Here is a 12,125-nt window from a genome sequence, read left to right on the forward strand (position 1 = left end):
AGATACTGCTTGTAGATCTTCTTTGGTGATTCTCCTGATAGAGTTGATGATGTTATCTAGATTATGAGGATTATTTGCATAAACGTTTTATTGTAAAGTTCCCCAAATATAAAAATCACATGATGACAAGTTCGGGGAACGTGGTGGCCATAACCCCTTGCTTATTGTTCTCTTTTCCGTAAACATGTCATGAACTCGTGTCAGTGATCTGTGAGACGTGTGGCATATAGCGCCATCTTGTTGGAAAAAGAATTGCAATTTTCCGATTCCCGATTCCAACAATCGTCCCAACACTTTTTTTTTATACACAGTGATCACCACTTATCAAGGCCCGGAAGCCACTCAGGGATAAGGGTTATTGCAAGTACATTACGTTAGTGTGGAGATTTGATGAAGTGTTTAATTAAGGGGGCGGTTCATTAGGAATTTGTTAACACTGGACTTGAAGACATCCAAGTTGTTGTCCAGTGGGAAGCAGGCAGACGGAACAGAGTTCCACAGGCGTGCAGTTCTAAGAAAGAAGCTTTGTTCATGGAATCCGCGTTTTGATTTAGGCACAGATATAGAGTGGGGGAAATTTTTCACAGTGGATTCAGCTAGACGGGTGTTTTTCGTGAAAGATTGGCGAAGGGGGGGCAGAGATTGGAGTTCAGACGAGCACCTGCCATGGAAATAACGATAAAACAAGGATAGGGTCGCAACCTCTCTTCTGTGGGAGAGAGGTTGCAGGGCATCCCCCACTAAGCCACGAAGTCTATTTTGTACTCTGTCAAGGCAGGATAGGCTGTTTTTAGCAGCTCCTGCCCAGATATGGCAACAGTATTACATCCTTAAATAAGATTGTGTACGCGTGCGCAAAGAGAACGATATTACATACGCTGTAACTTGTTTCCAAATTTACGATGGTGCCATCGTTGTTTTCTGGTCTATTCATACGAACTGGAGCTTTTTAGTTTGTTTAAGATGTCCGGATCGATTAGGTTTCCTTCTATACGGTCCGGGGCGATGATAGTTTTGCTGAGACGATAAAATGTTCTAGGTTGACGTTTTAGTTTTCATTCCAGAAGAGATGAACGAAGAAATGTTTTTATTAACTCAAACGAAAAACGAGCATTGATCGAGATGTTTCGGCACAATCGGTTCCCTAACTTTCTAGGTCAGAGCTCGTATATCTTATATGTGCCAAAACCAAGCGTTGACATTCCGTAAGCAGAGTTTCTTTCCAAGAACTTAACATCTGTAGAGCACATTGCTACAGACTGCTCCTCTGCTGCCTACAATATGATATTCAATTTTCATGCAAACCAATACTAGTTAAGCCGTTCTCTGAATTACTGTCCACTCATTCACCGTTTCGAATGTTTCCGAAAGTTTCTTAACTTTGTAGACCAGCTCTTGCATCTTATAGACGCAGATAGTAATAATAATAATAAAAATAATAATAATAAAATAATAAAAATATATAATAATAATAAAATAATAATAATAATAAAAATAATAAAAAATATAAATAATAATACAAATAATAATAAAAATAAAAATAATAATAATAAATAATAATGAAAATAAAAATAATAATAATAATAATAATATACTAATAATAAATATAAAATAATAATACAAATAATACAAATAATAATAATAATAATAATAATAATAATAATAATAATAATAATAATAATAATAATAATTTATATTAGGGCGATTAATCGGAATGTTGTGGGATATCGGAATCGGAAATCTTTTCTTTTTTTTTTCTATTTTCCCATGCCAAAAACGATTCTTTTCATTGACCGTTTTATTTGATTTCGTCTAAAGAAAAAACTTCTCCTGCTGGTTAGTAATGATAAAATAATAAATATTTATTGGTTTTGAAAGTAAAACTAAAATCTACGTGTGTGCTTTTTTTTACGATTAAAAAAATTATCTGCACATTTAACATGTGTTTTTACGATAAATAATAATTATATCGTGAAATATTTAGAGATTTATAAAGAATCGGCATCGGTAATAATAATAATAATAATAATAATAATAATAATAATAATAATAATAATAATAATAATAATAATAATAATGAAGAAGACGTTGCCTTAGCTAACCCAACACAATATATATATATATATATATATATCGTTTAATAATAATGGTCAATATATAATAAAGCTAGACATTTTTGCTTGGCAAAAATGTTTTATTCTCTCTCTCTCTCTCTCTCTCTCTCTCTCTCTCTCTCTCTCTCTCTCTCTCTCTCTCTCTCTCTCTCTCTCGCCTTGGTTTTGTTGACCTACGGTATAGTTCTTTTCAGTCATGGGAGGTTCACACTTCCAGGGTTTACCTTCCCTCTTTGAGAAGGGGTTAGTGTCTATGTTAATCGCCTGATATGCCCCATACCTAAGAATGCCGACGAGTCTGATCGGGCATTTTTTTTTTTTTCTTGGAGGCCAAATTACACTTCTTAAGGTGTGTGATGGGTTTTTACACCCCACCCCCTCCCGACCTGACCTTCTGCCTAAGCTCTTTGAAATGAGGTGAATAAAAGCCCTTACGAAACTTGTTACTGCGGCGCCCTACATACATATCTATCAAAAAGCACAGTCACAATTAAGCATCCCCATGAAAATGCGATTCGCGTAAAAAAAAACGAAAAAAAAAAACGATGATAATAAATCTTGTCAGACAAGTTTTATTTATAAATATTTTCACGCATCAATTACCATAACGTTTTTAGTCGGACGTGATGGGGGTTGGAGTTCTTCATGTGCGCGTTCCCGTCTGTACACATTCGTCCTGTTTTCATTTCGACTTTTACACCTAGCTTCACGGCTCGCTACCACCAATTAAATTTCTATGACCAAAAAAGGATTTGTTATATTTTCTTTCATTAGTCTCCATTCCTCTTTCTCATTATATATATATATATATATATATATATATATATATATATATATATATATATATATATAATGGACAATCCCCTCGATTTCGACGTATGAAGTTCCACCACAACAACCAAGTTGCTCGGAAATCCACACAGATGATTTATTTATAGTGGTGAAGGCTTTGTATAGAACCAATCACACTTTTTGGTATTACTGCTAATCTCAGTCGGTGCAGATAACTGTCACAGAACAGAGTATACAGTAGACCGCATGTTTTTATATCAAAGTTACCTTCTCCTAGATGCATGTCCTAACGAAGACTGGGAGTGCATCTCTCAGTGAATTAACGCGGCTCCAGATACCAACTTGGAAATTTCTACGACTCCACGCGCTAACAACCCATTAAAATTTAAAAATATAAATTTTATTAAAAATATAAATTAAAATTTATATATATATATATATATATATATATATATGTGTGTGTGTGTGTGTGTGTGTGTGTTGGCTTGACTTCTCTTAATTTCAACATCCCGAATTTCCGGTTGGACGATAGAGACATCGGCTAACACGTCACGTTTTTTTGTTTTGTTTTGTTTTGTTTTGTCCCCCCCCCTCCTTCGCGTACGGGTTCAAGCCTACCTGCCTACTACCACTTTTTTCCTCTCCACCCAAACTGCCTACTGTTGTTTAGCCTTCCCCCCCCCCGCGCTACTACAAATTTATTTTTTTTAATCCCCTCCCCCAGAGTTCCTTACTCGACCCAAGCAACACTGGAGAACTCCACGACACTACCGCTATTTTTATTTTAACACCTCTCTGTCCTGCCCGGGAATCTTAAATACACTTCCATACACCCAGGCAATGCCGATTACTCCGGCTAGTTTCTAATATAAATCTCAAACATCTGTTAGTGTGCTTGTGTATATTTGTATATCTCAATAAATTCGATACACGCGACGAACACTGGAAAATCTTGTTCGTTTGACCGCTCAGTCTCTCTGACAATAAATATCTAAAAATATTCACCCAAAACTCGGCCGTTTTTTACAAGGAAGGGTCACTTTTTTCGTCGACATTTTTGCAAAGTTATCATACGCCTTGCAATGACTAGTCTAATTTCGAAACCAACTAACATCGTTTGTCGCGGTGGGCGCGGGGGGGCGGTAAACGATTGACATTTTTTCACCATCTTTTCCTCCTTCCCGTTATAGGTTCGAGCCTGGCTAATGCAGCTATTTTTCCCCTGTTTGCAAGGTTACTCGCTGCTATTTTCATTTTTATTTAAATCTTTTTTAGGGCTCTGTTGCTCAATACCCTTATCATAAAACCTCTTCACACACGGGTGCCACCGGGTATCCCTGCTAGTTTCAAATAAATGCAGATATATTATTCGTCATAAATGCATAAATATATATATATTTGAAATAAATGCTGATATATATAATTGAAATAAATGCTGATATATATAATTGAAATAAATGCTGATATATATATATATATATATATATATATATATTTGAAATAAATGCTTATATATACATATATATATATTTGAAATAAATGTTTATATATTGAAATATATGCCGATATATATATATATCATTTTATAATATGAGATAAACAAAACATAATATCACGCACACACACACACACACACACACACACACACACACACACACACACACACATATATATATATATACACGCACACACACACACACACATATATATATATATACACGCACACACACACACACACACTATTATTTTATGAATCCACATAAAATTTTCTGTATCTATTTTCAACATTTACTTCGATAGTGCTAGGGAAAATGTTAATAAATACTAATAAAAACAATAATAACAGAACGATATTTATAATAATAAATTAATAAATAACAATATTTATAATAATAAATTAACAAATACAATCGTATAAAATAAAATAAAAACCATCCGGATAAAAACTCGGTTACTTCCTAACGCAAAGGAAAGAGAAAACTTATCCCCTTATCCCTGCAAAAAAGAACACAGAAATGGGTGAATTAAAGTTCATTTAAACCCTTGCCTAATAACTACCCGCATATTGGCTACGATAAATGGGTGTGTGAATAACAAAGAATTTGATTAACTGACTAGCAAAAATCCAGTACTATACAAATAGATAAAAACACGAAACAACATTGATTCCATGTAATAGCCTGACGAATCTTCACGAGGTTGAAAAGCGGAAAACATCTTTGTTGTTTAATTGCCATATATATATATATATATATATATATATATATATATATATATATATATATATATATATATATATATATATATATATATATATAGGAAAACAATAAGAATGGAAAATGAAGTAACAAAAACTATATATTGGTAAATAGAGATTGGTTCATTTATTCAATAAGGCTATACAACCATTTAGTTGGGGGATAGAGGGGACTCTTTATACCAAGGCATTTTGAAGCCTAATGCTTCTCATCAGAAGAGTAGAGAAGATGCTAGGTAACATAATGGGGATGCGACGTCTTGCGTGGGATTCATCAGGAACGAAATTAACCAATAAAATTATAGATGATGTTGGGAAGAGTTATATCGAATTCAAAGATAAAAGAGGAGCGTATTATATAGAGTGTAATATATTATCCCGATAAGTCTAGAATTGTACTTACTCTCTTCTTATAACTCATTAAGCTAAACTGTACATTGCGAGATATGTATATGTTTGCTCGGAGGTGATGCCTCATGGTTTGGCTGGTTTCAATTCTGATACAGGAAGTAACATCAACCCTTAATTCAAATCGGATTTAGCAATGAACACTCCTTAACGCCTCCCACATACCGTTGTTTCGACAATTAGCTGAAGGTACGACCGAACGCCTTTTCTATCTTGGGTGTGTCCGAAAGATGAAATAGATGACAACGCGTAGACCACTCGTTTTCGATGAGTGTGCGAATAACGTTAGAAAAAACTCTAGCTCGGACGACGATCGAACATATGAAATCGTAAAAGATGTGGAAATCGGATGTCGGAAAAGATACAGCCTCCATCAGCTAGACGGCAAATAAAAAATATAATCTTAAAATAGATTCATAACATTGGACTATCCAACACTGTCATAATAACATGTATATGACGAGTCTAAACTGCTCAAGAAATTTGGAGCGCTAATTACTGCAATAAAAAGCACATATAATGTATAGAATGGCGTCATCGACTAATATATAATGTACTATATAATATATGTGACGTCATATATGACGTATGTGAAAAACAAACATTTGATAGTATATATACTAGTCGTATATACCTGCGTTGCCTGGGAGTAATTTTGCCCACTACTAAAATATAAAAATACGTCACCTACCATGACGTCATGCATGATGTCATCTACTATGACGCCATTTACTATGGTATGACGTCATTGCATATTATATGTATATATTCTGACGTCATTGTGAGCATGTTACAGGAAATGGATGTTCTAAAAAGCGTCCGTTTAAAAGTTGTCAATCGTTGTTTAAAAGATCCAGAAAACTTTTTTCCTTAAAAACATCCGCTTCCCGTGACTAACCCTATTATAATGTTTTTTTTTTTATTACATACGTCATATATGATGATGATGTCACATATGTGCAGTAGACGGCAGGTAGTGCAGTATACGTAATCTATGACGTCATATATGATGATGTCATATATGACGTCATTGAAAACGGAGAAAAAGGAGGAGCCAAAAACATACAGATTTCCGGGTAACGCCGGGTGGATGTCGGTTCCTTTTTCTCTACGGACTCTCTACGGTTTATTTCTCTTTCGCTCTTCTTCTCCTTCTCAAATTTCTCCCCCTCTTTCTTCTCTTTCTGACGTCACCTCTTTTTGTTGATGACATATCTTTAATTTCTATATGAATTTTCTGATTTTCCATATCATCTAACCCTATGTGGAAAATTTACGCTCTCTCTCTCTCTCTCTCTCTCTCTCTCTCTCTCTCTCTCTCTCTATCTATCTATCTATCTATCTCTATCTATCTCTGACTCTCTCGCTTTGTTTTTTAGCGTCTCTCTTCCCTCACCCTTTTTTTTCACATATCCATTTTCCAACTCCTCGTTTCTGCCTTTTTCCCCCCTTTCTCTCCTCCTCCTCCCGTGATGTATAATAGAAGTTTCCGGTTCCCTATGTCTTCTAACCCTAGGTGGAAATGACCGTTTCTAACACTATTTTTACACGCGTGCACAGAATCGTACAACATTATTAGGTGGAATGGTTCGTTCTAATGTGGAAAAAAAACTATTTTGGTTCTCATAGACGTGTACTGACACTCTAAAATTTTCTGATTATTAGACGGCTCATGTTAAATCTGGACTATATAAAAAAAATAAAAGATTCTGAGTTCATGGTAGTGTATGTTTGCAAATAAGTACCAATTTCTGTATATTATATTGTACATAACATCACATATATTTAAAAACTGTACAGAAAGTCAGATAAACATTGGTACCGTCGGTTTCAAGCCTAACATAAGGGGGACCAGTTAATGGTAAATAATGTCAGCCATATTTTTTCTGTTTATCTTACCAAGGAAAAACTAGGACCGCGTATATTATCCCTAATAAAATGTTGTTCTGAATTTCTGTACAATTTTAAATAAATAAATGTTAAGTTCTTACATTGAAATATTTTTCTTTATAATCGAGCACTTTACTGGAATTCTTTCCTCAAAACAGTGTACAAATATATATATATATATATATATATATATATATATATATATATATATATATTACAAAACGTATACGTATATATTGTACATAACACAGAATGTATATACATCAAGTGTATTTAGATGTCTTGTACATATATATCACTAATATATATATATATATATATATATATATATATATATTGCAGATAACATTCATGCATATGGAAACTATACAGATATATGTATATATATATTGAATATGTTTATATATATATATTGTACGTATGTGTATATTTATTTTATATGCATATATACTGTACGTGTGTATGTGTATTTATTGTACATAACACTATATATAAGTGTGTGCGTGTATTCATATATGTGTATACAATATAATATATATATATATGATACATATGTGTATATAATATAAATATCTACTATATTTAATAATCTCTGTTCGTTCGTTGAATCTAAATAATAGATGGTGTTGTATATAGTTAATCACGGAGGACAACCAGAGTTATCTCCTCCTGCACATTTTTTGATTTGTATATTTTGTGGTTGTGTTGGTGAATAACGAAGAAATAAAATCTATTTTTCTATTAAAAAAACTTTGTTATTGTTTTTTTTTTGTTGTTGTTATTTTTATTGTTGTTGTTATTTTTATTGTTATATGTTGTTGTTGTTGTTATTATTATTATTATTATTATTATTATTATTATTATTATTATTATTAGCAGCAGCAGCAGCTCGCAAGGAGCTTTCACACAGGTCACCAATGATCTCCCATTGGAAACCTGTGGTGTCCCCTGCAAGCTGAGTGACAACAAGTCTCCCCAGACGTCCAGCACTCTCCACCTCCTTCGATAACATTTGCAAATAAATTTGCGTTATCGCAACAACTTCTCAGCATTTATTTCTCGCTGTCAACGACCATTGGTCTCCACTGGAATTTGAGTGGAACTAAACCTCCCCGAGCCCCAGTTCTCTTCGCGCTTGTCCAGCAGAGGCCTGGTCACCGCCCTGTCCTTGGTCTTTCTATCCTCCTTGACCCTTCTCTGCTATTTGGTATCACACATTTTTTTTGGAGGGGGAGCATGATTGGGCAATGGGAGGGGATGGTGGGGGGATGTAGAACTTGTAGATATGCAACTTCAGTGTTCTACGTTTCTTGTAACGCTTCTTCATGTTTTTCCTCTGAAGCAATTTGTTTGGCTCACGCATGTAGTTTATTATTATTATTATTATTATCATTATTATTATTATTATTATTATTATTATTATTATCATTATTATTATTATTATTATTATCATTATTATTATTATTATCATTATTATTATCATTATTATTATTATTATTATTATTATTATTATCATTATCATTATTATTATTATCATTATCATTATTATTATTATTATTATTATTATTATTATTATAATTATTATTATTATTATTATTATCATTATTATTATCATTATTATCATTATTATCATTATTATTATTATCATTATTATTATTATTATTATTATCATTATTATTATTATTATTATTATTATTATTTTTATTATTATTATTATTATTATTGTTATTTGTGGAAAGATGTACAAGGAGTCACAAAACGTCGGCATTTCCCGGTGAGGTCACCTCAGGCCATTAGCAATAAACTAACCTCTTCTCAAAGAGGGAAGACAAAGACTGGAAGGGTGGACCTCCGAGAACTGCACAGAACTTAACTCACACCGCAAAATCAACAGGTACTGAATCGGTACTAGGATAGTTCTTTGAATGTTTTTCATATTATAACAAGGCCGATAGCCATTAGTCGCGTGCTCTCGTGTAATGAATGAATCCGTGAATGTAGGATTGACATGAAATTCTTAAAGATAAACTAAAATGACCGAAAAATGGGCTGAAATGACTTAAATAAATAAAAAGTAAATGACTTAGAATGACTTTAATGAACTTAAGGATGAATTGAATGACCTTAAGAATAACTTGAATGCTTAAAAAAATAACTGGAATCCTTCAAAAACAACTTGAATGATCTGGAGAATGACTTGAATGGCTTTGAGACTGACTGGTTGTAAAGTGGGTGATCATTTTACATTAAATTAATACAGAAAAGCGACCCCCCCCACTTTATATCACAAAGTTACAAACATAAGTGCAGCATGTAGTAAGAACAGATACTATACTTTGATCTTGGTCAAAAGGCCAAGAAAGGCTTATTTATTTGCTCCCTCACCGAGCAAATTAGGCACAAGGCCAATTTTTAATGTGATGACTGAAGGGGAAATGGGGACCAACTCCATGTGGAGTAGGGGAGCTGGATAGTGACAATTGGTATGAGGGGTTGCCCCTACATTGACCAAGGTCTTATATGTGGGATTGCTCCCACATATGGTCTTTGCTTGCAGTATCTGCCGGAACAGATTTGATCTTGGCCAAAAGGCCAAGAAAAGCTTAAAAAGCTAAGAACAGCATCTATTAAAAACAGACCTTTGATCTTAACCAAAAAGGCCAAGCACAAAAGTGTTACCGACCGACGGACCGACGGAGTGACTTATAGAGTCGCTTGCACGCGACAAAAAACTTACCTTGTGTCTAACTTTGCCTTAATAGAGACTGTGGGAGTATAGAAATATGTGGTGCTTTAGATTTGGGGGAGGATTTTTCGTTTTGTAAAAGGGTGTCATCTCTTAGGACGTTGAAAGCGAACTTGGTTGTGAAACAACATCCCCGACACAAAACCGTTGGGTTTCCAGTTTATGGGGCACGTTGAAGTTCAGTGTGTTCGCTGTCAGCAAGCGAGAAGCATTGAAGAATTAAAAAGTTACATTGAACAAGAATGTACAATTTTCAAGATGTTCATTTGATGCTCGGTGTTAAATGAAAGCACTTTCAAAATGTGCTGTAAAATGCAGTCATTTTTTTTAACCCATTGAGTGGTATTTTTCGATTATAATCATATCCACGAAATAAAGACTACACATCAAGAAAACTGTGGGTTAAATCCAAAAATTCAGCATTCCAACTTAAGACGCCGGAAGTGGACTTGGTTTACCTCAATATGGAACGGAAGTCAGTAAACATGAAACGAAATACGTAACAATATAGAAATAATTTATTTCAAAAAATTATTTTAGTTTTTACATTTCTTGTGCTATCATGAAACAATAAAAAATAATAAACTTTCATTTTTTTGTGTTTACATTTCTATAAATAGTTTGTTGTTTGTTTTTGTTTAAACACTTGTGTTATCACGAATAAAACTGATGAAATATTCTTGTGTTATCAAAAAAATTATTTTAAACATTTGTATTAAAAAATTCTTAAAATGAACAAACAGAATTTTGTCATAACTAATGTATGAAAGTTGTTTTTTTTAACACTGAATATATGTAAATATTAAAAATTATTTAACGAAATGTAAAAAATAAAGTCATTATTTTTTCAAGATAAAACAAGAGGTCGGTCCATATAGTTTCGTATTTCGTTTCATGCTTAGTGACTTCCGTTCCATATTTAGGTAACTGGGTCAAACCGCAGGCGTTTTAACTTTGGGTACTGAATTTTTGCACTCAACCGGGAAAACTGCACCTTTGTTTCGGAACACGTTGTACTTGAACACATTTTGATATCTCTAATTACACACAAAAACGCTTTGTGTGTGTCTCGTGTGTGTGTGTGTGTGTGTGTGTGTGTGTTTGTGAATTCGTTCCCTATAAACTCCAAAACGACTGAACCGATTGTTTTGAAATTATACACAAGTGCACTTGTCTGGGAGTGTTTTTAGAAAGGTTTTTTTAATCGGAATGCCTCCGATAAATACCAAAAATCTACAATCGAACAAAATTCTTGCTTTATTATTGCTTATTATTATTATTACAAACCCCCATTATATATAATACATTATCTGATAACATAACAGACCAGACGTTGCATAAATTATCTTTTCCGGGATTTTCCTTTGATTGTAAGAGTGAGAGAAAAAGAAACAGAATTTTTTTTTTAAGAAGTTTTCACGAGAGAAAAAGTTAGTTTCACACAATTTGAATGCCACGTGGCCAGACAATTAATTATAGTTCATCGTATATCTTTCTCAGTTTTGTACTCCTCCTGGCTTGTGTTGCTATCTGTCTGTCTGTCGCTCAAGATAGAAGGACCGTTCAAGAAATCAAGTCAGATGTCATGGAGGGGGAAAAGGCGTTAATTGACAGCAATTAAGTACGGATTTAACTTGTTCAGATAACGAGAAACAAAAGGTAAGTTAATCTACTACATGTTTTCAATAAGTTTTTATAGTTTTTTTCTGTACAAGCATTAAAAATTGTCGTAGACTCTTGAAAATTCAGTATGTTATTGCTATACATCTTATGAGATGACTGACCAATTTTTACGATTTCAGGTTCAAATGAACAGGTACAACAGGAATTGGAATACACCCTACTAAAGCCTGATTGTGACAGCTTGTGAATTTGAAATTTTTAATCTGAACATCGGGACACTTTGGAAGAGCGAGCT

The sequence above is a fragment of the Euprymna scolopes genome, chromosome 35 (genome assembly GCF_053919585.1).
Source record: "Euprymna scolopes isolate OS-2025 chromosome 35, ASM5391958v1, whole genome shotgun sequence".
NCBI lineage: Eukaryota > Metazoa > Mollusca > Cephalopoda > Sepiida > Sepiolidae > Euprymna > Euprymna scolopes.